Source organism: Maniola hyperantus, chromosome 10 (genome assembly GCF_902806685.2).
Source record: "Maniola hyperantus chromosome 10, iAphHyp1.2, whole genome shotgun sequence".
NCBI classification, from domain to species: Eukaryota; Metazoa; Arthropoda; class Insecta; order Lepidoptera; family Nymphalidae; genus Maniola; species Maniola hyperantus.
The window spans coordinates 5,515,889-5,541,606 of record NC_048545.1 but is presented as its reverse complement, the minus strand read 5'-3'; the positions used below and the strand labels follow the sequence as shown (position 1 = coordinate 5,541,606).

Below are 25,718 nucleotides of genomic sequence, written 5' to 3'. Positions count from 1 at the left end.
GCATAATTAATTATTTATTATCATATTATTGTGGTGTGTTTATGGTGTAAATAGAACGGTAATTTTTAAATGGGCGTCCCTTTGTGTTTATCCTTGGTTACTAGGACACAAACTATGTATATATTTTTATTGTTCAATGTTAATAAAGACATTTTTCAAATCTAATGTAGGCACCATAGAATTTAAGAAACCTATTAGAAATTCTTCATTCTTAATAAGGAATAGATATGCGTGTGGGTTAAATTTACTTGATTTTTTCCTCCCCAAATCTTTATTGTTTACTAGACATCTGCGTGGCGACAACCTTACCACTTCTATACCATTTCTAAATTGTTGCATTTTTTACCCGACTGTGGCGAAGCCCAAAGGAGGGTTATAGGGTGTTTGACGTATATGTATGTATGTCCGTTCCTAATTTCCGCTTATACTCAACGGCTCAACCGATTTTTTTAAAACATCGTTAATTAGCACTTATGTTAATATTTTTAATTAATTAATAGCAACAATGGCTATCAACATTTAAAATCAGCCTCGTTGAAGTCACGCTTGTAACAATCGCCGCGGGCCAATCGATTATTTTGCATTAATTACAGATTTATTAATTTAATTACTAAATCATATTTAATAGCAACATAATTAGTTGCACAAGGACGTTATTTGGAAAATGGCTTTTCCTGCTCATGTTGTGAAAAACGACATCACGTAAAAAAGGGGTTTCCGATGACTGATTAATTAAAATTGAACTAATGAGATTCTAAAATTACGCGTTCAGTTAAGATGGCAATCGGGGTGGGGAGGCCCCGCACATCTGCACAGCCCTGCCCTAACCAGGTGCGGGCGAGCGCGCGTGACATGCGGGTGTGCAAGGCGTCCCCCCGCCTCATACTCCGATTGCCATCTTGAGCTGTCGCGCACTATACCTAATTAAGTGATATTATAGTAGTACCTATACCTTGATATGTTCTGTAGCAGTCTGTAGTCATTTAGGAATTTAGGATATTAGGAATGCCTTTTAGCAACCTTTACCTATAGTATACTACGTAGATGGGTCTTTCCAAACAAAAAACGCCGATGAAGCTATCAACATTAGTATGTCAGTGGGGCCGATTCTCTAGTACACAATCTCTAAACTAAACTGATTCTGTGCACAACTAAATTTTAGAGCATTCACATCCGAAAAATGATTATCATCATCAGAGAAAGATAACAGAGTCGGCGCCATGCTGGCCTTACTCCTAGCTATCAAGTGATAAGAGCTCATAATGCATATTTTTTGCCATATATGGTAAGTATAGGTACCTAGATATGCCAAATGTACGTTTTAGGACTAAAATCGTACTTTTGACATGATAGTTGACACATAGAGCAAATATGGACTATATGAGCAAAAGTACCTACCTGCTTAACAATTGTATGTTTTTTTACTAAGTAGGTATATTATTTATTAATTAAGGAACAGATTTCGTTACCTACCTTCGAAACCTGTACTATAATGTAGATAAATAAAATAGGTTTATAGCAAATGCACCACACTGGTAGGCTGAGAGCCAATTTAGAAATAGGAAAGGGTTAACTTATTATTCGTTCGCAGTCATATTAAAAGCCCCCGTTTTATGAAAATTAAATACGGGGGCCATTACACCCTTTGTCTATGACCACATGTGCTGGGATATGCAAATGATGTATTGGATGTCGAGTACAATACTTGATTAGAACATCTTTTATATAGCTACAGTAGTTACCTACTTATTCCAGAATTTGTAATTGCTTTTGTAACTTAATTCGACGAATATTTTAATGGTCTACGTCTGTTCGTCTGTCAGCGAGCTGTATGTCGTGTACCTTAATAGGTAGAGAGTTGAAATGTTCACAGAATTTGTATGTACCTAATTGAGGTGGGGACGCCCCACCAACCACACAGTCCCCGCGCTAACCCGGTACGTGCGGGTGTGCGGGGCGTCCCCCCGCCTCATACCCCGTTGCCATCTCGACCTGTCGCGTACTTTAGGTAGGTACATGTCTAAGAAATTTGCAAGTAAAGTTTTTCGACGACTACAAATTTATGCAAGTGTTTAAAAAATCTTCATCTGTAGAAATAATAGCAGTCTATAGAATGAGCTAAATTTTTCGAAAAGAAATATCTTTTTAAATCGGATTACAAAACGAAATCCTAAAACACCACTTAAGATGCCATAGATTACATGAATCTAGCATTTTCAACAAATACCTACCTACCTAATTCAACATTCTGCTGTCCCACTATTTCGGGCTTCATAATAGTGTTTTCTTTTTAGTTTTTTCGTTGATGTTATTTTAATGTTAGAAATGCAGACTGAGTCATTCGGAAGGAGCCTCGCAGACTTCAGACATTTTATCCAGCGACAAAGTACCTACCTTTATTTGTGTGAATATGGGAAGACAAGGTGTTTACAATAGAGAGTTGCCAACATATCCAGTCAGGAAACCCTGACGTACAAATGTTTTGACAAAGTAAGTAGCAGTGGCGTGCACAGTGTTTAAAGCCAGGGTAAGCATTAGTTAGCTAGGAACCTATTTACTGGCAGGTCATAATGAAAAATATGCATTGAGCTATTACAACTGGGGTAAGCAATGCATTTATGCCTCTATGAGCTGCACGCCACTGGTAGGTAGTACATTTTTCATAAAGCTAATAGATCAGATAGGTAGGTATATAATATTGTGTCAATGATATAAATGTAAAATGAAAACCTGAAGCCACCAGATCTCGTTAGCTGAACGCTTTTGGTAAGTGCTAGCCGATGTCAGTTCACAATCTTTATTCCAGGCCAGAAGGAAAACCAATCGATACTGGCCGCACAAGGCAAATATATACCTACGTCACAAGGCCCAATAGGGTTAGTATGAGATTTAACACCTCGTCAACGCTGATAGAATATGAGCGTTTATAAACATTTTAAGACAGACTCTATCTACTACCTAGTGTAACATATTTTTAACGTCATCGAAAAAAAAAAATATTATCTTTTACCTTATGTAACCCTTACATCTGTCCATAAAACTACAGCCAGCGTTTCAGGCAGTAACTGCCTAAAATGTGTAGTGAAAAAATACTAATACCTAATTTAAAAATATCCAAATGAAAAGTTGGAAAGGATGCCTGAGACTCACCTGCTGGTAGCCGATCGATTACAACTATCGGACGATCGTTTAGTCGGTGGTCTGTGGGCGATCTAAAGCTGGATTCACACGAATGCAGTAAATATCTCACTGTGACAACTGAACACGTTTCGGTCGAACTGAAATTGCATGATAATTTTGATTACAATCCGAAAAGAGGGCGATGACAGATTCCAAAACACTGTGCAGTAAAATTTGAAACACATTGACATGGGAATTATTAATCTAAGTTGAAATATTTATGATGAATTATTTAGAATATAATTATGAATATTTTAGACAGACCCTGACCTTACCTTTTAGTTTACCACCTACGAGAATTTCCTGCCTTTTTTATAAATAAGTATATTAGAAAAAAAAGTTTGAGGCGAAATTAATAGCCAAAACTGATTAAAAAAAGATTCTTAAGACACAATTTAAGATTAGCTTAGAGTTATGGGTTGAATGAACCAAAAGTAGGTAAATGATCGACAGGCATGCCTCTGTCTGATAGTAAATTGAGGAAACCACTTATCAACCTCGTTGACAAATCTATGATGAGATCTAGCACCAGTGCGATAGCCTATTTACAAGAGACTTCGATGGCATTCCATAGAAATGCTTACAGTTAAGGCGTGGTTTAAAAATCTATGGAGTTTTATGTACCTATACCTAAATATTCTAATACTAATATTTTGTATTTTTGCGAAGAACAAATCGGTACTTAATTAGGTACATTAAAAAATACTGACCGTAGATCGCGTCTTTAATAGTCCTCAATTTCTTTTAAAAGCACATTTAGTAATAAAAATATCATGATAATAATTTTAATCTTACTGATAAACTACATTTACCTAAAAACTTGTCAATAGATCGTTATTTCACATAATCCGAGTTCAAAGTGCGAAACATTTTTTTTTATACCTTAGATAGATAATGTCGAAAATAATTGAATTTTCTCAATAATTATAATGTGTAGCTATTATACCTACACTAACGAAACCTAAAAATATTAAAAATATAGGTATGTACTTGTACTTACCTTAAACTTTTCGATTAACATTTTTGTATTTTATTCTGTGTATGAATTTCAAACGGATATTTGATTCAGGAATTTTGTTTAGTCTTAACTATTTAATTACATTAGCCCACTAGCGTTTCATGTTGTAGTTATTTTCACTGCATTCAAGTTATTCCTAAGTTAATTTGAAAGTCTATAGTTGACTGTTAATTAATTCCTATTTAACAGTATCGATGTTCATACGCAGGTATCCACTTACGAATCTCGGTCGTATTAAATCGATAACTTTCTATAAACTATAGGTTTTCTATGCCTACCTAGGTATATATAAACATACGAGAAAGTAAGTTTTGTATGCATCTGTAATACATTATTGAATGGGTAAGTCAGTTAGACTTTATCTATTCATTTTAACCAGAGTATTAGAATGGTTTCTCGTGTGAATAAAAAAAGATATTACCTAGGTCTCAAACTCGGTGATTCTGTATTATTTTGTGGGTCTAACTCTAAATAGTTTGATAACTAGACAATTGTATTTTTAAACATAAATGTATGAAGCCTAAACTCAAGTGTAGTCGGAATATACCTAAATTTCGAACCTGTCCGGAGTCCTTTTTCAGTAGCCCATTGATATACCTAACTCACGATAACTTAAACGCTAAAATTATTTATATTTTAATTATTCAATAAATCAGCCTGTTTGCGTCTATTGCTGGACATAGGCCTTCCCAAGAGCGCGCCACCATACACGATTCTCCACCTTCCTCATCCACCCACTTTCCGCTACCTTCTCCAGGACGTCTGCCCTTGAGGCCATCGGTTCTGCGGCAGATGTGGCCTGCCCACTGCCACTTCAGCTGGCTAATTCGTTGAGCTGTGTCGGTTACTCTGGTTCTTCGACGGATTTTCTCGTTACGGATTGTGTGTTTAAATTATTATTTTAATATATTTACCTACGGCCTAATTAGTAAAATACAAGTTTTTTGTTAAAATTATCGCTAAAACTTTTAACAAAAATACCGTAAAACGCCTAAAATCATTCCATTCAAAGTCGTAACAATCAAAAGATACTGTATTGGTTAATACATATTATTGTTAACAATTGTAGGGGTAAATTTGATGCACTACATAAACCACAATAGACAATGTGGTATCAAAACTTTTATTCACTACCCCCAGATCGTCTTAACCCCTCAACCCTTTCTATTCGGCTCATAAAGTTGGCGAAACGTACAAAAATACGAACATAATGCCATTTGCATAATGTTTCGAGCTTTGTTTTTTCATAGAGTCGGATTTCAAATGTCACCGCAGACTAGGGTGCGAAAACTTCCATTATGGGGGTGCACGGTATATTAAAAATCGTTCTCGTCCTTTGCATTCCTAAGGTTACGAGCAACCGAGCAATGAGTTTTCTGTGTGAACCTAGACGAACTATAGAGCGAAATGATAATGACTGTTTTTCTAGATACATAGTTGATAATAGCGGGCCATAGGTTTATAATAAGCTAAGCTGATTCCTAGCTCCATGGTTCGTTCAGTATGCATAGAGATTTCTCTCGAACGGAGGTGTGAAAGCCCGCAAAATAATTCCTAGGTTTGATCTTTTCGAGTCTTTTGAGTATCCTAAAAATAAGTTATCACCTACTATCTATAATTTTCAATTTGTTTTGTCGTTTTTCATCTTCTTAACTGAAAGACAGAAACTTGACATGGGTCTCTAATATCTGCTCTGGAAAATATCTCCCCAGGACATGGTCTTGTGTCGAACGTCGTAATTTTTGCCGCTGCGACTCACTTGAGGCCCTTTAGGTACTTTAGCTAGCACTAAGTAGCTGATGCCCGCAAATTAGTTTTTTAAAAATTCCGTGAAACCTTTTTGATTTTACGGTATTAAAGTAAGTAGCTTTGATTTTACTTTCCACTTTGAACTAAAACCCATGCAAAAATTACATAGATCCGTGGACGGCGCGGGCGGCGTGATCGAAGGACAAGCCTACCACCACTTTCGCATTTATATTAACAATGGGCAGTGATGGGTAATGATTTATATATGAACATAGTAAATAGATATTTTTAATATTGCAATCCTTAGTCTTATGACAAAAGAGACCCGGAAAGTTTTACTTACTTACATATACACGGTGAAGTTTTAGTGGTTGTCTTCTCAGTAGTAGATACTATTGAAATTTTAAGTTAAACTTATTAAATAAAAATGTTTTTGTTTTGAAATAATCGAAATAAAACTCGAAAGTGTGAGAAACAATAGTAACTCTCTAGACGTAACGTGAATAGTAGGTAGGTACATCCACTCGAACCGCGCTGCCAATAAAGTGAAAAAGTTTAGAGCAAAATAAGCTCTCGCGCGTAGTGATACGGCACAAACTAGCCTGCGCACACGCGGTATCACTATTGGTTCAAGCCTCAAGGTCTCATTCGATTTTTGTTTTTCTCGATTGTAAATTTGACAATTAGAAAATTGTGAAGTCTGCCAATCCGCACTTGGCCAGCGTGGTAGACTATGGCCAAAACCCTTCTCACTCTGAGAGGAGACCCGTGCTCTGTCGTGAGCCGGCGATGGGTTGATCATGGTGGTGATGATGATGATGAAATTTGACATTTTTGACTCTAATATTTTTTTTATATTTATAAATCGATTGTAATACCACGACAAAATCATTTCGCTTCGGGAAAACAACCATTATAATTTCAGCGTGTATAATATACACTGTATATACTTACATATAAGGTAAGGATTTATTTGCTTGTGATTCATAGTTATACTAGATACCTACATTTATAGCACGAAATCTTGAGTATTCAAATATAAGATCAAGGTTTCGACAATCTAAATTACGACAAAAACGTGTTTGGAAATAGATGATTTATTTCACGAAAATAATAATTTAAAGGAATTGGATTGATAAAATTTATTGCTTTTTTTCATGGACTTCAAACGGACTTCTAAAAGTCTAAAATATTCTACTTATTTATTAGCATTGAAAAATAAGTTATTAGGTACCTACATCTTTTATATATTTTTTATAATTCATATTATTTGGTTATTAAAATAATTCTTTATTAGAAGACATTAATCCACGGCCTATTCTTTTAAATAGTTAAACTTTGATTTATGTAGATGTAAATTTAGTTTATGTACAATAAATAATTTTATCGTTATAATTTATGATCCCAAATATAAAAATGAATAAGTCTGAGAGTTATTTTATGATGACCCAGTAATAAAAGGTCGGCTAATCGGCTATTTTAATAAATTTTTCATCCATTTTAAGTAAAGTATATGAAATAGGTATACCTATCTACTATTGGAATAATGTACCTAAGATGTAAGAGACAAGTTAACATGCACTGTTGAGACATGTAAAGTAAAGCGCGCGGTGTGACCTTAGAAGTAAAAGCGAAAGTCAGTCGAAACTAGGGAAGTCCGACAACGACTAGAAAATTAAATAGGTCGTGATGTTTGCACGTGAAGCGCATTAAATGCCATGGTTCAGTTATGTGATCGAAGCCCTTTTCATCTATTATAGTCCTTATTTTAATTACCATAAAGGTTACATTTATCTGAAATACCTGAAGTTCATGACAGTTTAGCGACGAATTTTCAATCGTAATACGGCCCTACGAAGTCATTTTGAAAAAGTAACATTGCACCTATTTTTAGTAACTCTATTAACTAACAGTATGTTAGTAAGTAGGTTTAGTTTAGTCATTCTAGAATTAAAGGAAAGTAATTTGTACCAGATAATTTGAATGATAAACTATGGAACGCTCTAATAGATTTTCTTTCACTGATTAGTGATTAGTTGCATACCTACCTACTTATTGGACCGACACAACTTAACCAAAATATCAGCGTTACCGTAAACGGTAAACGCACCGTGAGAATAAAATTAATAAGGTTATTTATTAATATTGAGTAATAGAGAATTATTTTTAAATAGTAATTGCTAGAAACTAAAGGTTAGCAATACCATTTATATTTAAATACAAATATTTTTTGACAGCGGATACTTAGTTACTTATATATACAAAAATAAGTAGAAAAAATATTTTAGATCAGCTTGTGAAATGCTGATATTATGATAATAAAAAGAATATCAGGCTGGACTTCTTCTCAGATCAGGGCGCGTTCGGAACTCTCGTAACTTGAGTTTTAAGTTTACATAAAATACATCATTAAGTATCTTACAAATTCCACAATAGTTGAGAATCAAAAAGTGTACTTACAATGGTACCCAATTTGAATAATATAATAATGTTCATATTGATTTTTGATTTCAACGGAGGGTATTTTGAAAGAAATGCACTTTTAAGTGCCAAAGTACACAAAATGAGAAGTCAGCTAAACGTCAGGAGACTTGAAGTCTACACTAGCGGAAGTAGTAGTCGTTCCAGCAATAACAGTTCCGGGAGCGACACTCGACTCGCTTCCGTCGTCGACGAGGAAACGGCTTCCTCTCGATTGTTTATGCCTTCGACAAATACCTTTGACAAGAGGAACATAATACAACTTCTATTTGAGCTATTGTATGAACTGTATGGCAATTTTGACGTAGTCATTAAAAAAAGTCTACTGCATAGAGATAGGTCTACTGTAACCACAGGGCTTTTTTATACTATAGAATATAGATGATTTAGGTTTTTATTAAAAACCCGGGGTAGTTTGATCTTCAAGGATATAAGTAGCCTAGATCCGTCTTCGGGATGTAAGCTGTATCTGTACCAAATAGATTATGCCTACGACTTCATGAACGTTGATTTATCCTGTGGGAGTTTTTAGATTTTCCGAAACAAAAAGGAGTCTATGTTATTTTCCGAAGCAAGCAAGGTACATAATCCCTGCAACTGCTGAATTTCGTCAAAATCAGTCAAACGGAAAGGTCGTTGAAAGGTTACAGACAGACACACTTTCGCTTTTATAATATACTTAAGTATCGACTATGGATTGTACACCAACCACATTAATCATTATTTATTGAGTCGTTTAAATAGGTAAAGCAGAAAATGTCATGAAGATACCTATTACTTATTTTGGTAGGTAGGTATATAACTTTATAAGTGCTCAGACAAGCCGCCAAGCGCTTACGAGCACGAAGAAACCAATATTGTAAGTGTTTTTTCTGTTTGTGTGGAAATAAAATAAATAAATAAATAATCTGCATAAATGTTTGAGGCTTGACTCAAGACTCAAGCGAAGAATTATGACAAAACTTGGAACAGCTGAGATTTACCAACTCTAGAGAAAACTTACAGATTCCACTACGTGTTTTATATCCTCATTACGATTGCCATCAGATGGCAATGATAAAATTTATTGCTATATAGAATATGGAAATTGTGGCGCCTGCTGTAGCAAAAGGGCCTCGAGTGTTTTTAATCTGGCGCAAAATTAATGAAGATTCCCTTATTTAATTTTAGGAGAGTTGTGGTATGCTAAAAATTCCCTGTTTGCCGTACAATTTTGTTATTACGGTTTAATCCGCTTTGGTTTCGCGTGCGTGCATGTAAATCAAGTGTTTGTTTTTACATACCTAAGGGTGAATCATATGATTTACGACCCGATTTTAAGCTCCTTTGAGTACGAATAAATTATATTCAAAGCCAAATGTAATGTTGCGTTCAAAGGCGATCAATACGCAATATAGCACCCCATAATGGAAGACTTTTTTACATACCTCCCCCTAGAAAACCAATAAGAACAATAATAAATAACTCTTATCATATTTCGAGTATGCTCCTGGTCGCATCGCGAGAGATCCGAACCAATATATCACCAGGAATTTACGAGGCAAGATACGACAGGAAAATTGCAAGAATGGTGGCGCAATCTATCTTAGTTGGGTTGCCGGGGGAGGCTGGGGTAGCTCAGGAGCTCCGTGCGCCGGGGCGAGGGGACGAAGGGGAAACTTCGAGAGGTTATTAGTCCAAGCATCTGTTGTTGAGCGGGGGCGTGATGAAACTGCTCGGGTACAAGCTAACAAATCTAATTGCTCAGTAGGCGCCCGTGTATAGTCGTGGCTGACAAATGGCCCCTCATGTGGCAGCGCGGTACACGGCAGCAATTTGTTAAACGCACAGGTCACCGTGGGTGATTTAAGATTTTATATCAAACAAGAATTTACTGCGCGCCATGGTCACACTATCCAGGAGCTAACCAAACTTTTATCACTATAGGTAATTCACTAAGCAAGAATAATTATTAATAAAATCAGTCAAGTGCGAGTCGGACTCGCGCACGAAGGGTTCCATCCTATCGTACAAGAAATAGTGCTTTGGTGGTCACTTTTGAATTTTTATTATTTGTTTAATTAATTAATATTATATAGCCGCTATTGAAATACATTTTTTGAAAATTTAAATTCTCTACCTATTACGGTTCACGAGATAGATACAGCCCACTGACAGACAGACGGACTGCAGAGGCTTAGTAATAGGGTTCCGTTGGTACCCTTGGGGAAGGGAACCTTAACAAAAGATAAATGAAGATTGTAATAATTATTAAAGAGTGACTTATATCAAAAAATAAATTAGACATTGAAAAACCTTTTTGTAGGCGATTAAAAATTAAAATTTATTATTTCAACTGAAGAATATACCTATGTAATAATGTAGTTTTCATTTGAGGTCCCCGCTATATTAGTTCCTAACCCTTTTGAAAGTCAAATGCTCCGCTATTTCCATTTTCTGTTCGCTCTACTTTACGACTTTAATTGAAGTGGAAATTTCATTATTGAAATATTTTTCAGATCATATTAAGAACAACGCTTCGTACAAAAATAGTACATACGAGGTATAACTGGGTATGTAAGTTTTTTTTAACCCAAATCATAATAATGTGCTAACAATTTTATTGGAATATATAAAACAGAGCAGAAAAATATTTGCCTATTAGGTAGGTACGCTGATTTTTTGCTAATTTCAAAAGTCTACTTACAAGTTGGCAAACTACCTATACTGTTTAGGGAATGTTAAATGTACGAATAAATAGTATCTAAACGGTTTTTATTTCGTTAATTTCTTACTTATGGCGGAACTTATGGTGTCAGGTACATAGGTATACTTAGAGATTAGGATGAACATCTATTAGGAAGAATAATTAGGCTTAATATTTTTTGTATTGAAGCCCCGCCTGACGCAAGATAACGAAATACGAAAAGTTTAGTTCTACCGTGTACCTCATACAATCTTTTTATGCTTATCTTTCTGTGATTTATGACTCGTTCGGCGTCCAGCAACGGGAAAGAAAGGAGGTATACAAAAGTAATTTATTTTTTACGTTTGTTTTTCTCGTCTTTCCATCCGTGCGTGTACTGGCCAGGCAAACATGTTTTTGAAGTTGGCATTTTTGAGTTGTCGCGTATGATTTACGGGTGACCCCGGGTGTGGGCGTTGCTTAACTCGATCGGGATTTCGGCTCATATATAAATCACGGTATATAAATCTTGTATAAAAAGTCACCTCTTTATTGAGCATGACATGAAAAGTTGTAACAAATTGCTATATCATATAATGCGCTTAATTCATATTGCGAGGATATTGCATCGAGTTTTTAAATTTTAACATAGTAGTAAGGCAAGTAAATTTTATGTAAGCAGTTTCCAAAATGATACTGGAATTTTTGTAAAGTTGTAGCTGCGGCCGAAACCATCCCCACTAGAATAACCGGACCTGAACCAATTTGGAAAACATCGATTCGTTTACGGGACGTGTAGCTGTACGAGTTATCTACCTAGGAGGCGTCCGGCAGGTAGATCGCAAAAAGTCCATATTATCAAGTTTTGACTTTTAGTGTATTAATTTTAACTGTTGAAATTTATAAGGAAAATAACAACAAATTGTACTTAATTGAACTCTTAACATTGATTGACAGAAAACGCAAGCTTAACCCAATAGTTTGGAGTATAAATTTTTGTGCAGAAGTACCTACCTACCTACCTACCAAATAAGATTTAGCACTAAAAAAGGATTTTTAGAAAATTCATCCATCCCCTACGTGTCAATTCGCTTAACCTGAGGTAATAGGACAGAGAATGATAGGATATCCCATCGGGCACACGGCTGGTTAAATACTAAATTTCTAAGTATGTCTGTCTATGACATTTTCTGAAAATAACTAAGGAACATAGGTCGAAGGCCAGGGCCAAACATGGTGAAATTTCATTACAATGTAACATCGAAATATTATATAGAAACACTCCATACATGCACAGACAAAATGCCGAAGAAATTTTCTCCTACAAATGTCGCTGGCCTAAGAAAGACATTAAGATCTTTTATATAAATAAGGTAGGTACACATATCTACATAGAGATCGTTGATTACGACTCACATGATTAATATTTTTATTTTGTTCACAGGTTTGTACATACCTATCACATACGAGTAACTGAAGAGAAAGCTCACCAACTGTGGGTAATTAAACCGTAATTTACCATTTTAGGTTAAGGTTAAAGATCTAAGTTTAATTACCAAAGCTTGTGTAAATAAAACGCTTGCGACCCTACGTGATTTTTAAATTAATTAGAAAATAACTGTTAGGTATGTTAATATTTTATGTTTCAGTAGGTACCTTAGATAAGTAGACACCATTTTATTAAGTTCCCTATCTCACTAGGATACCAGTGCACAGTGGTGCGCCTTACTTGGTATCCGCTTGTATCCAAGCGGACACCACGTGAGATACCCTCCATATAGCTGTGTACATTTTGTCGGTAGCGCTACCTGGTTGCGCTACCACTGGTGTCCTCAGTCCTATTGAAATAAGTAGTGCCCTCGTGAAGTTATATTAGCCTTGTCTTGGTTGACATTCCAAAGCTTTTAGAATACCAGATATTCGGCGTGGCATCAAGCTCTATTAACTGCGCCATCAGGCGAGAATAGGTTAGCAACTACTCTAGTTTCTAAAAAATGGCTTTGAAATCGTTTCGGACCAAAAAAGTCCATACCTACTAATATTATAAATGCAAAAGTGTGTCTGTCTGCCTGTCTGTCTGCTAGCTTTTCACGGCCCAACAGTTAAACCGATTTTGATGAAATTTGGTATAGAGTTAGCTTACTTACATCTCGGGGAAGGACATAGGCTACTTTTTATCCCGGAAAATTAAAGAGTTCCCAAGGCATTTTTAGAAACCTAAATCCACGCGGACGAAGTCGCAGGCATCATCTAGTATGATATATTTAAGTAATCTATTAATCTAACCGTGTATTTACATATTCGCCAACGCGGCTCGTCGCACCTCGCCATTGTGCAATTGAGAGACAAAAACGGAGACGATGTAAACCAGCCTCCTAGCTCACCACTCGTCTCTTTTGCGAATGTGTAAATGCAGCTTAATATATTAGAATAATAAATTGAAACTAAAATAATTTATGATAATTTACTACAAAATATTGCGCGAATCATTTGTCACACAAATGACATTAATAAATTAAATGCAAGATAGTTACATACCTAATTAACGAGGTACTTAAATAGACACCAAAGTACTAACACATTTCTACCTAGTATACATTCATACCTAGATACTTGTAATTATTATCAATTACCTATAGTAACTAATTCTTAGTGATGATGACACCTTGTTTTACTAAGTTGAAATATTTTTACCTACTTTTATTTTGGGCGACTCTTAGTTGAGTAAACTTTACCTTCTTGTGTCAAGAATATACCTACCTACCTTATTTATGTAAGATCGCTATGCTTTGATATCTCCTAGCACATGCTGATGGTATCTATCCGTGTTGGTAAGTTTCTTCTTCGCGTGGTCAGCTATTACAAATTTCTTGGAATGATTCTTTGATAAAAATACCGACACTGACAGTGTATTATTTTGGAAGGCCCTTTATGCCTCACCCGAAGTAGGTAGGTATAGTAGGCGACAGGTTGAAATGGCAATCGGGGTATGAGACGTGGAGACGCCCTGCACACCAGCACACCAGCCGCGCCATCCTGCACCGGGTTAGCGCAGGAGCTTCTCTTCTGAGGGTTTAGGTATCTACAGGGAAACTGCTGAAAGCGAAAACATGTCAAGATTTGTTGGTCACGTCGTGGCCAACTCGCATTATTGCCACCTCTCTCAAAACTTGACTGTAAATAAATCTATCTATCTCATATATCGCCAAAATCCAGTTTCGTTACAGCCTTAAAAGCATTTGCACAAGCGTAGTTGTCAAGTGCAGCTATTTAAGCTAGAACTAAAGCGGCGTACACAATATGCCCGTCACATTGGATATATCAAAAAACTGCCCGCAGGCAATGTTTGCAAAAGTGCATGCATTATGAAGATTGCAAATCTAGCCGAGCCAAGCAAGCAGCGGGCTAACGCTGGTTGCCAAAAATCACACGATAAATAATACAGCCGGCTGCATGCATTATAGCCGTACCTTATCTTAGTGTATTTGAAGCCAAGAATTGTCCATTAAATATGCATTAAAATTACCTGTCTCGAATGAAAAACAAGCGAAATTTACGAAGGCGATTGTTAGTTACACGAAGAATTTGTAATTGGAACGTTAGTCATAGTTTGCTAGAGCTATACCTACCTATCTACGACCTAGTAGGAACAACGTCTGAAATAGGAATCGTCTCTGCATGGCTGAGACTCTCTTACTTAGAGTATAGAATGCACAAACACAGTCAATGTCATTAATTAATGTCATACGTTATTATAATTGCGATTATCGCAATGAGATAATCATAAGTTCCGTGTTAGTCCTATTTATATATATTTTATAAAAAAATTATAAAATCAATCATATTACTTGTAATTTGATGCTTAATTACTATTAAATATTAAATGATGAAATTATCGGCGATGGGTTGACGGGTTGACATGATGATAAAGTCTTCCTTTAGAACAAACCTTTAAGTACTTAATAACTTACTTTTAAAACTAGATTTAGGTACATATTTAGATAAAGACGTTTTATCACTATCACACAAAACAAAAATAAAATAAGACAAAGACTTATTCATTCCAAGCGCGTGAATATAGCTCAACCTCCTCAATTAGATGCGTCGCGGATAATATTGTATATCTGGGAATTCTTCCAAGTGATCGGCTAGATCTTATATAAGTTGGGTTTTTCTTGAAACAACTATGTGTTCTAATACGATTAAATTGTATTACGTACGTATTAGATGATGCCCATTAGGTAATCCCTCCCCATCCCGCGACTTCGTCCGATTTAGGTTTATAAAAATCCTGTAGGAACTCTGTGATTATTTTGGAGTAAAAGTTACCTTTGTTACTCCAGAGTATAAAGTTAAGAGAGAGTTATCTTTAAATATCATTATAGCCATGCAAAAAAGCACGTCTATTAATTCCCAGATCCGGCTTTCGTATCGGGCGATCATGCATGCCAAAGTGAAAACGTCATTTTTCTAATCGTCACATTGAATTTCCTCAATTGAAGGTTTTTAGGTATAACAAACGTTCTATCAATTAAAAAACATTACTTTCGTGAATGTCATTGTTTAAGTACGGTAAATAAATGCTGCGAAATAGGTTGATTTAAAAATTCTCCGTCGAAAATATCGAGCATTTCATTCGAGTTCTTACATCCACTATTGGTAGTACCTAACTAGTAATGCTCACAGTATTCTTAAGGGTGTTCCACCCTAGAATACTTTTAATCTCAGGAGATGTTCTCGCGGAATTTGAAAAAAAAAGCAATATCCACGCGCACGAAGTTGCGGACAAGACCTGTGATTCAAAAATGTCACTGTGCCGTCAAAGTTACGTATCAATACAATACTAATACCGATCATATGATCCGAACAATAAATAATATAGTTTCGCGTGTTCCCATGTCTCGTATACCGGACATGCCTCTCAAAGTGTCAACATATCAGCCCACTCATTGTCAACATCATTGTCCATTGAAACTGCCAAGATTACTACAGTACATGCCACTACTATTGATACCCTCCCTTCATGTTCGACTCGCACTTTTTTCGCTCTTTAGATATGTTTTTTTGTGATATTTTATTATCTCTTTCTATTATTAATTATGTATTTTAAAATGATAGTTTAATTTAAAATGTCTCTTTCATTATTACCTATTCATTGACAGCAACAAACTTGCCCCTACCAGGTTGGTGAACTATCATTTTGGGTTCATCTTAATTATTATGGCGCGATTGTTGCAGTTAAGGCAATCAATCTTTCGTCCACAATAGAAGAAATAAGAACTAGTATTAGATGTTATAAAATAACAGTGCAGTTTGCGGGGACTTCTTTAACCTCTTGACAATGGGTTAGGTAAATGTACCTACTAATAATGATATCATAAAAATGTAAAAAATGTTTTAAGTCTCGCAAATTGCTAATGCGCGTGGTCATTTTAGTAACTACTAGCACTAGACTGAAGTTTCGAGCTGATGGTATATTTTTACTTAAATATACGTTAAATGACGTCATTTAGATGTTAATGAGACATGGTTCCAGCGCAATAGCAATTTGCGGGACTTATACCTGATCTTGTACAAGATAATTCCAGTAGCTTATCTGTCTTGGACTTTCGTCTTCGTATCAAATTCGATAGAAACTATTAATACAAACAAGGTCCAGAATTTCTCGAGACTACTTCCTCGTATGCTGGAACTTGGATCGTGAATCAATAGTAGCCCTCATTTCACGGCGCGCTGCCAAGCGTCTCGATTGTTATTCACCAACACCGCGGCGCGCATACAGCGAATACTGAATGTGGGGAATTTTCGCATACATGGCCTGTCACGGGCATTTCATCTGGTGTATTGACGAGTTTTTATTTTGTACTGGCACGTAGACATCACGTAGGTACAGTTATACCTACATAGCTAAAATTGTAGAGTTCGACATGAGTTCGATCTAAAATTAATTAGGTAAGTCGATATGGCAATCGAGGTATGAGGCGGGGGGACGCCCCGCATACCCGCACGTATCCTGCACTGGGCTAGCGCAGGGGCTGTGCGGGTATGCGGGGCGTCCCCACCCCAATTAAGTACCACCTCGATCTGTCGCTTACTAGGTATATATTGCATTGTAGTACTTATCAAAAATAAAAATAAACATAATTTGTTAATTAAAAAAACATTCGATAACACTTTTGGGTTTTACCTACATCTAACGCACTTTGGGCAATTAGCCAGTCAGTGACGCGACCTTGAAGTTGTTACCCAACCCAAAATCGACCAATGCGCATGCGCATAAAGAAGATTTCACTTCAATAAAAATAAAGGCAGAATTATTTTCTCAAAATGCATTGAAATTGGATGATAGATTTTACTTATGTTTGCTTGACGAACCTAACTTATTGATAGCTTAGCTTTTTCATCTTTATTATAAAGAAATAAATCAGTTGCAAGAAACAAAAATAAAACTGGCAAAAAAAGAACTAGTCCTTCGACAGCAGTAGAGAAGGGAAATCGCAACTATACCTACCTAATATGCGAGCAACAAAAATGTCTCCCAATGTCGACGAACGAATAACGATTTCTAGGAATGGTGAAATATAAATATACGGCTTTGCCTACATCACTACAGTTATCATAGAAATGTTATTTCACATCCGGTGTACGAAGATTTTCGGACTTTAGGTCTACTAGGTAAATCTATTAAAACAACACAAAATATTGACTCAATTTGAAACAAAATAATATAAGAATTTCGCCTTTTTATTTTTGAATGTAATAAAAATAATAAAATAAAAAAGGCAAAATTCAAGTTTTAGTTTAACTCATAGCTCCTTCTACGTCACCTCTTATAAAATCACTCATATTATGGTAAAGAGTAGTGGAGTAGGTACCTACCTACTTACTTAGATTTGTTTTGCTTGATCAAGCTGCTTGATGCGCTCTTTAAGCTGCTTGATCAAGAAAACGGCACTTTTCGTATAATATATCGAACACTGTCCGAACGTCGCGTCGCAGCAATCAAAAATATGAAATCGCATCAATCACGCGTCAAGCACGTAAATGCTTGGACTCAAGCAAAATCTACGTGCTCGATATAAAGATGCTTGACCGTGTCGGAAGCTCTAAAAAACTGTAACTTTATTTAGGTAAATAGGTAGATATCTATGACCTGTGACGCTTCTGTCATTTGATTCCTATCTATGTAAAATTCTAAAATTTAACTCCTCACGCGGGTTTTAAACTTTTTGTGTCAACTTTCATGTGAAAAGTACGATTTTAGTCCTTATTTTAAAGGTGAACCGTAGGTACTTTTGACATGATAGTCGACTATAGTTAAAATGGAGCGTGAGGAGTCAAATCTTGAAATCGAAAAAAAATCGTACTATCCGATTTTCTATTCTAGATAAGTTAGGTACCTTATTTTTATACGAGATAGTAAAGACAAGCATTTCTTTTATTCATATGTTTACATGGTAACCGTAACGTAAAAACACCGTTAACTATTTTATACCAGATTGATAAATTTATTCTACACACACCGCAATCTAGAAGCAAGTCACAAGTTGTCTTCTTATTAGCTTTAGATTTCACGTAGTCCCAAGTTGTCTCTAGCCCTTCGCCAGTACTTTAACACATGAATGAGAGCGCGCTATTGAGTACAGACAAACTGACAGACGCGGCCGTTCCCATGTTAGAAAACACAAGTGCCGAACCGTCACATGGCGTGCACTTGAATAGATACATCTTGATACAAAAGCCTTTAATAAGAGCCGAAACGATACATACAATTAAATCTATAACTTCTATAAGTACTAATGTTTGTAATCGCACAGGGTACTTAAAAGGTAAAAGTCAGCCCACAATGTTTGTTACTAGTATAAAGGACTAACTAAATATTGAAAAGATTTTACCAATAGATATCTAGACTCTAGAGGGTAGGGGAAGGTATCTATAAAGCCTGACTCCTGAACTAGTCAGTAAAATGCTTGAGCTAGTAAATAAAAGAGACATATTATTATCGTATACCTACTGGAAAGAGCGAACTACAAACAGATGCTCATGACAACCGTCGCACGGAGGAAAATCGCATTTTCGGTCATCTACAACGAGGATCCCTCTACGAGTTTCCACAGTTGATCCTCAAAATCAAATCATTTATTCAAAATAGGTAACATTGTTCAATTTTTGATTGTCACTTCCTTGAAGGCCCAGATAGCCGGAAAAAAGACACCTGGCCGTCAAAGAAAGAAGGAAGTGGAAGAAAGAATGAAGTGGTTCGATGATGTAGGGGAGTTAACCAGACATAAGTTCCTAGGTACTCGGAAATGAAGATTGCGCAAGACTGAGAGGTTTTCTCCTGCTGACTTTTTCCTTTTGAGGTACGGAACCCTAAAAACTAAGTGAAATTTATAATTTCGGTTTTTTTTTTTTTTTTTTTTTATTCATTTCAGTTCATTTTTTTCGGTTGCAAATATGAAAAGTAAATATCTAAAATGGTTCAGATTGGTCATAGAGAATCAGTTCAGCTTTTGTTAATAAATTATGTTCGGTAGAGTTTTTAAGTTATCATGTTTGGATGTGAATCGAGGAGAATAAAATTTAATCCTTTGTGTAAGATATGAGATTGAATAGATTCAATTGGTTAAACTTTCTTTCACACAAAGTCACAAGCATCTGCTAGAAGGTACAAGGTACATCATACCATATCGATGTTTTTAAATTACAATCGTGACTTTCCTCCGTTGAAAGCTTACGGCGATGTTTTATTTAAAGCAAGGCGCGAGGACAATAAATCATTACCTGTCTTTCAGTCCGATTGTTCGATTATATTTTAAAGAATAAATCGTAACTGAATCGATACCTAATTGCGTTCCGTGTTGTCATCGTCAATAGCTGAACTCTCGAATACCTGTGACTTTGGTCGTAAGATTTTTGTACCACAAATTTTTATTGTATTGTGTAGTATTTTGTATTGGGTTTAGGTATTAAAAAATGATGGTCATGTGACAGAAAATCTAAACCTGCTCTACATAGAATCACTACATTTTCATATTTTTTGAGCTTATAGGCTCGACTCCTATTAAGGGTTCCGGATCTCCAGAGAAAAAAGTTTTGTTGTCTGTATGTCTAGCTGTCTGTCTGTCTGTCGTGTCTGTCAAGATCCGTCAAGGAAATTAAAACCTGTAGGGTACTTCCCGTTGACCTAGAATCATGAAATTTAGCAGGCAGATAGGAATGGCTTACAGCAAACACATCTAAAGGGAAAAATCTGTAAACCGTAACAGCCGTTGTACGATGGCACGGAATTCTTTGCGTGCGAGTCCGATTCGCACTTGACCGGTTTTTTTATATATCTACGTAAAGGAACCTGTTTAATTTGTTCTTACGAAATTTACAGTTGTATTTTTCTCGTAAAAAACTGTAACACGATTTATAATTGAAATGTGAGAGAAACTCGAGGGCAGTAATTATAATAAGCACGAAATGGAACGCAATTAATCTCATTTGTTCTGCCGCTGTTATTACCGTCGGAATTAGTTGGAACAGGTTTTTGAGGCACAAGAAGTGGATTTCAGACAGTCCTGTTCGGAATCAGATTCAGCGAAGTGCAAAAGCAGACGCGAAAACAATCGCTTATTAATGTACCGTCAGCAAAACATCGTATTAATCGAAATGCTTATCAACGTTCCCGCATTAAAAGTATACACCGCTCAGAATTATTAAACGCTTTAGTCAATATGAATTATTTGTCGTCTTTAAACTGAGAAAAGGCAGACGTAGACCTGGCCGTAGACGAATATCCTGGCTCAAGAACCTTCGCCAGTGGTTTAATATGAGTACAAGATCACTGTTTAGGGTAGCAGTAAACAAGATCTTAAGCCTTAATGATTGCCAACCTCCGGTAGGAGATGGCACTTGAAGAAAAAGAGAAACTGAGAGACATCAATTGCTGGACAGAGGGCCTCTTGCAGAGACATTTCCAAGGATTAGCGATTCGCTTGAAATTGCCTGTTCACCAAGTTTTTGGTCTCGCTTTTTTTCGGTGCAGAGTCACCATACAAGCATTTTGAAACCCTCAGTTCTGCGAGCTACGTGACCCTCCTATTGGCACTCATCAGATCTACGATCTACGTGACCCTTCAATTACCACTCAACTTTGCGAATCTTAGATCCATGTTGGTTACTCTGGTTCTCCTACAGTTCTCCTATATGTTCTCCTCTATACCTACTCCAAGCTTGACTTAATTCATCAATGCTAAGTGATTCTGAGTTTTTTTATGAGACCCTTGGTTGGTCACCATATTTCAGAGCCTGAGTTATCAATGGCAATACTCACTGTTCGAAGACTTTCGTCTGCATATGGAGATAAGAAAAAAAAATTCACTTGATGAGATTTAAAATAAATTGTACAGCAAATTATGAATTTATAATTTTGTTTATTTTAATAATACGCTGTGTAGAGAAGCGAGTCCAGGCTTAATGTCTTCATCAATAACTGATAATTTATGTACAGCACGATCGGTATAAGACAAAATTGCGGCCGCCGGCTCCCCTTTGTAATCAGTGCAGAATTATAAAGCCATTGCAACACCGCGGGCCCTGTTCCTTGAGTTATTAAGAAAGTTATATCTCAATGGAGTTATTCGACGAGCGATTCCAACTCGCTCCGTATGCAGGATTCTGTGAAATGCACGTGCTTCAACTTCGGTTCAGGGATGCGAAAATTTCAAAATTCTCTAACTCTTAAAATTCTCTCACTTTACCCGTAATTATTAAGCTGCTATTTCTTATTTTTTTTTATTAAATAAACGAACATAGTAACTATTTAAATAAATTAGAAATAAGGAACAGAAACTAGAAAGGTCAAAGAAAACAAGGAACTAATAATGAACCTAATTTTTTCTCCATAATCGACTTGAGTGTGTCTGTCTGTCTATTTGCTAGCTTTCACGGTCCATCTGTTTAACCGATTTGACGAAAGGCACAGAAATAACTTGCAGCCCGAAGAAGGACATAGGCTACTTTTGACCCGAAAAATAATAAATTTCCCACGGGATTTTTAGCAACTCACTCATACAGAAAAGTGCAAAAATTATTGGAAAGAAAATAATTACGTATCTCTAACATCGAAAGTATACAAACAAGGTAGGTCCATACATTATCAAGGGCTAGAGACAATCTATCACTATGTAGACGATTATCAATAATCACCTCATTATCAATTAATTAGATAAAAATACACACAAAACACCTTCCTATCGTCTGAAACACTGTTAGAACAGATCTGCTCAGTCGGAATATATTTAACCAGACGTCATAGATTGATGTCTATCATTAACCAAAGCCATGCCTCTTGTTTACAACGTGAACACTTGAGATTTTCGGTGGCTATTTTTAACGACCTCTTTTATTAGTTTTAAAAAAGGCTGTTTAGATTAGAACGGCGTTCGAGGGTTAGTGGCTTATTGGTATTTGAAATATTAGGTGGGAGGAATGGCACTCCTGCTGTATTAATAGCTTTATGGAGTACGGTTATCTACTCATGTGTTTTACGATTATTGGGTATGTTGTCTAGTTTTCTTTTTTCAAATAGTTAATTTAATATCATTCAATTAATTTGATGATTGTAGGACCTGTAATACACTAACGGTCAACAGTTATTGCTTCTGAGTAATTACTTAATTAGTAACTCAAATCTGATTTTATAACAAACACTGAAGCAACTTTAAGTCAAAATGTAATACTTCTGGTAAATAAATATTCATTCATTCATTCATTCAAGTTGCAAGATTTTCAAGTAACCACAAGCTTATTTGCTGTAAGCCGCCAAAACAGGCAAATCTGTATGACCATATGCACTGCCTGCCCTCTCGTTACTAGACAAGTAAGAAAAGCAAGCATCCAAGCAAGCAATACTTATGCATCACCACCACACACCATCTCGCGAAATATCTTCTAAAACACACTGTACTTAGTGCGTTTCACTTCGACACCGGAGCATCTCAGAATCATAGTCCGTGACAGGTCAAGATGGCAATTGGGGTATGAGGCGAGGGGACGCCCCGCACACCCGCACGTCACCCACGCTCGCCCGAACCGTTCTCACTCAACGTTCAGTTTCAAAATCATTTGTAAAGTCGCATGCTGCATGTTGTAGGTACCATACATCTGATATGTCTGGTTTGGCGGATTATAACAAACTAAGCTTTTTGTTTCTTGTGTATCATGTACCTACTTTTTTTTACAAACTAACACCTGCTGCCTACTCCTGTACGAAATTTGCAAGACGTTTTCTGTGCCTTATTCGGCACTTTGCGAGGGTTGTCATCACTTATAAGTTTACCAGTACCTATGTATCTAGACTGTCTAGTGGTATGTAGGTAGGTACTGTATGTGGTTTGTTTGTATATCTACTGGTTTGTTTGACAGTTCATTAATTCCTACATAATTATTAAATTAGACAATATTAAATAGTTTTTGTACCGAAAATCTTAAGTATGTGACTTTATTCATCAGTAAAATTTGACGCCTGATAATTTTGCCTTAAGTCAAGAAGTAAATTTAATTTATAGGTAAATTATGAGATAATTTGTCTTAAACATAAGATGTATTTGCATCTATCGCAGGTTACACTTAATTTAACTTACAATAATTGTGTATTAATATCTTTATTAAAATCGATTTCATTAATTATGGATATAAATCGATTAACAACTTGCGCATCGTTTTCGCCAAATAAAACATCTAAACTGCTGATACAGAAATAACAAAACCCGTTCCCTTAATATCTTCATCAAGAAATGTATTGGATCGATTATTCTTCGACGCGATTTGTGCTCGATATCCTTACCTACATAATCACGAAGGTATAACATTTGGACTGCTGGAATGCGTTTATGTGGGAATTCATTGTATGTAAGTTAACATTACATGGATTATGTTTTATATCTGCTTGGATTTCCTGTTTTGAGCTCCGTGAGATTAGGATAAAAGAAAAAAGCTTAATACCTATCGTTCTCCATATTGAAACTTTGAATTGTGTCTTTTAATTCATCATCGTCAACATGAAAATATTAAGGTTTAATTTAAATGTAGGTATGTACCTACTTACAATATTTATTTTTATTAGCTGCAACTTAAAGCTCAAGACCTGGTCTTATTCGTTGTTTCATAAATGCATTTTACTGGAAGACTGCACACAACGGCAAGAACCGTCAGGGGACCCAATTTTAGGGTTGCGTACCCAAAGGGTAAAACGGAGCCCTATTAATATCACTCTGCTGTTTGTTTGTCTGTCCACGTGTCAGCGGGTCTCTAACGCGTACACGAAATGAGTTACGGACCTATGACTATATAATAGACACATGCATTTTGAGTACCTAGGTACCTATTGCAAAATGTGTTACGCTACACCTCATGCAGCTCTGGTGAATCTCCGGTTTCTTGCAAGCTTTCTCTCGGTATGCGATTACCATTATACGCGTCTGACTCAAGCATAGGTAATTAGTGTGACAAAACTTTGTCGCGGATTTTTCATTGACAAAGCGTTACAAAAGTCGCGAGAGAGATAGGTATGTCGCACTGATGTGCTCGGACTGCAATGTCCGATACAAAAAAAGTTAAAACACATTTTAAAGCGTTTCTCTCAGCGCAGTTTGTCATTTAGCACCCTTATCGATACAGTGCCAGATAGCTCCGTGTTTATGTCTTTTAAATTAAATTGCTTGTGTTGATTATCGTGACACTCCTTTTTATACATTCTCAAATTTATATCCTCCGAAATGCGGTCCTCCGATTTTGCGAACAATACATCACACGTCTCTTATTTACCGTGCGATCGTTTGTTTAGTTGTTTTGACCATAATTCACAAGTCTATCGTTGCGGAGTAAAAACAAGTAAAAACAGAAAAAAAACCGGCCAAGTGCGAGTCAGCCTCGCGAAATGAGGGTTCCGTACTACAGTCGTATTTTTTCGACATTTTGCACGATAATTCAAAAACTATGATGCATAAAAATAAATAAAAATCTGTTTTAGAATTTACAGGTGATACCCCTTTCATATGATACCCCATTTGATATAGTCACTCACTTCGAAAGTTGAAAATACTAATTATTAGTTCATGACCACAATTTTTTTTTGTGTGATCTACCTAACCCTAAATTCACCGTTTTCAGATTGTTCCCCAAATGTCAGCTATAAGATCTACCTACCTGCCAAATTTCATGATTCTAGGTCAACGGGAAGTACCCTGTGGGTTTCTTGACAGACAGACAGACAGACAGACAACAAAGTGGTCCTATAAGGGTTCCGTTTTTCCTTTTGAGGTACGGAACCCTAAAAATCGATTGGGCCGAAACGAAGACACGTCGGACAGTAACAACAAAGCATTAAAGCATGTAACGCCCACGAAGCCGAGCGGTAATAAAATTATATTCTCATAAAAATCAATATAAACACCATAACATTCTATAAACGCCGCTTCGAACTTTTAACATCTTCATTAGCCTCCTCACGACCTCCCGATTGCGAGAACTCGATGCAAGTTTGAATCAAGTCAAGATGAAGTCGACTTGGTAATTTGCGTTGTTTAGGTCCCTATCTGTTGCTCGGGACCTGTATTCTGAAAGCGTCCGACAATT

The 25,718-nt window shown here is 36.2% G+C and overlaps 1 protein-coding gene across 2 annotated transcripts in view; it reads left to right on the top strand.

Moving 5' to 3' along the window:
• LOC117985706 (homeotic protein antennapedia-like) overlaps nucleotides 1–25,718 on the top strand; it is a 292,055-nt gene that overhangs the window by 53,386 nt on the left and 212,951 nt on the right. The gene's annotated exons all lie outside the window — the stretch shown is intronic.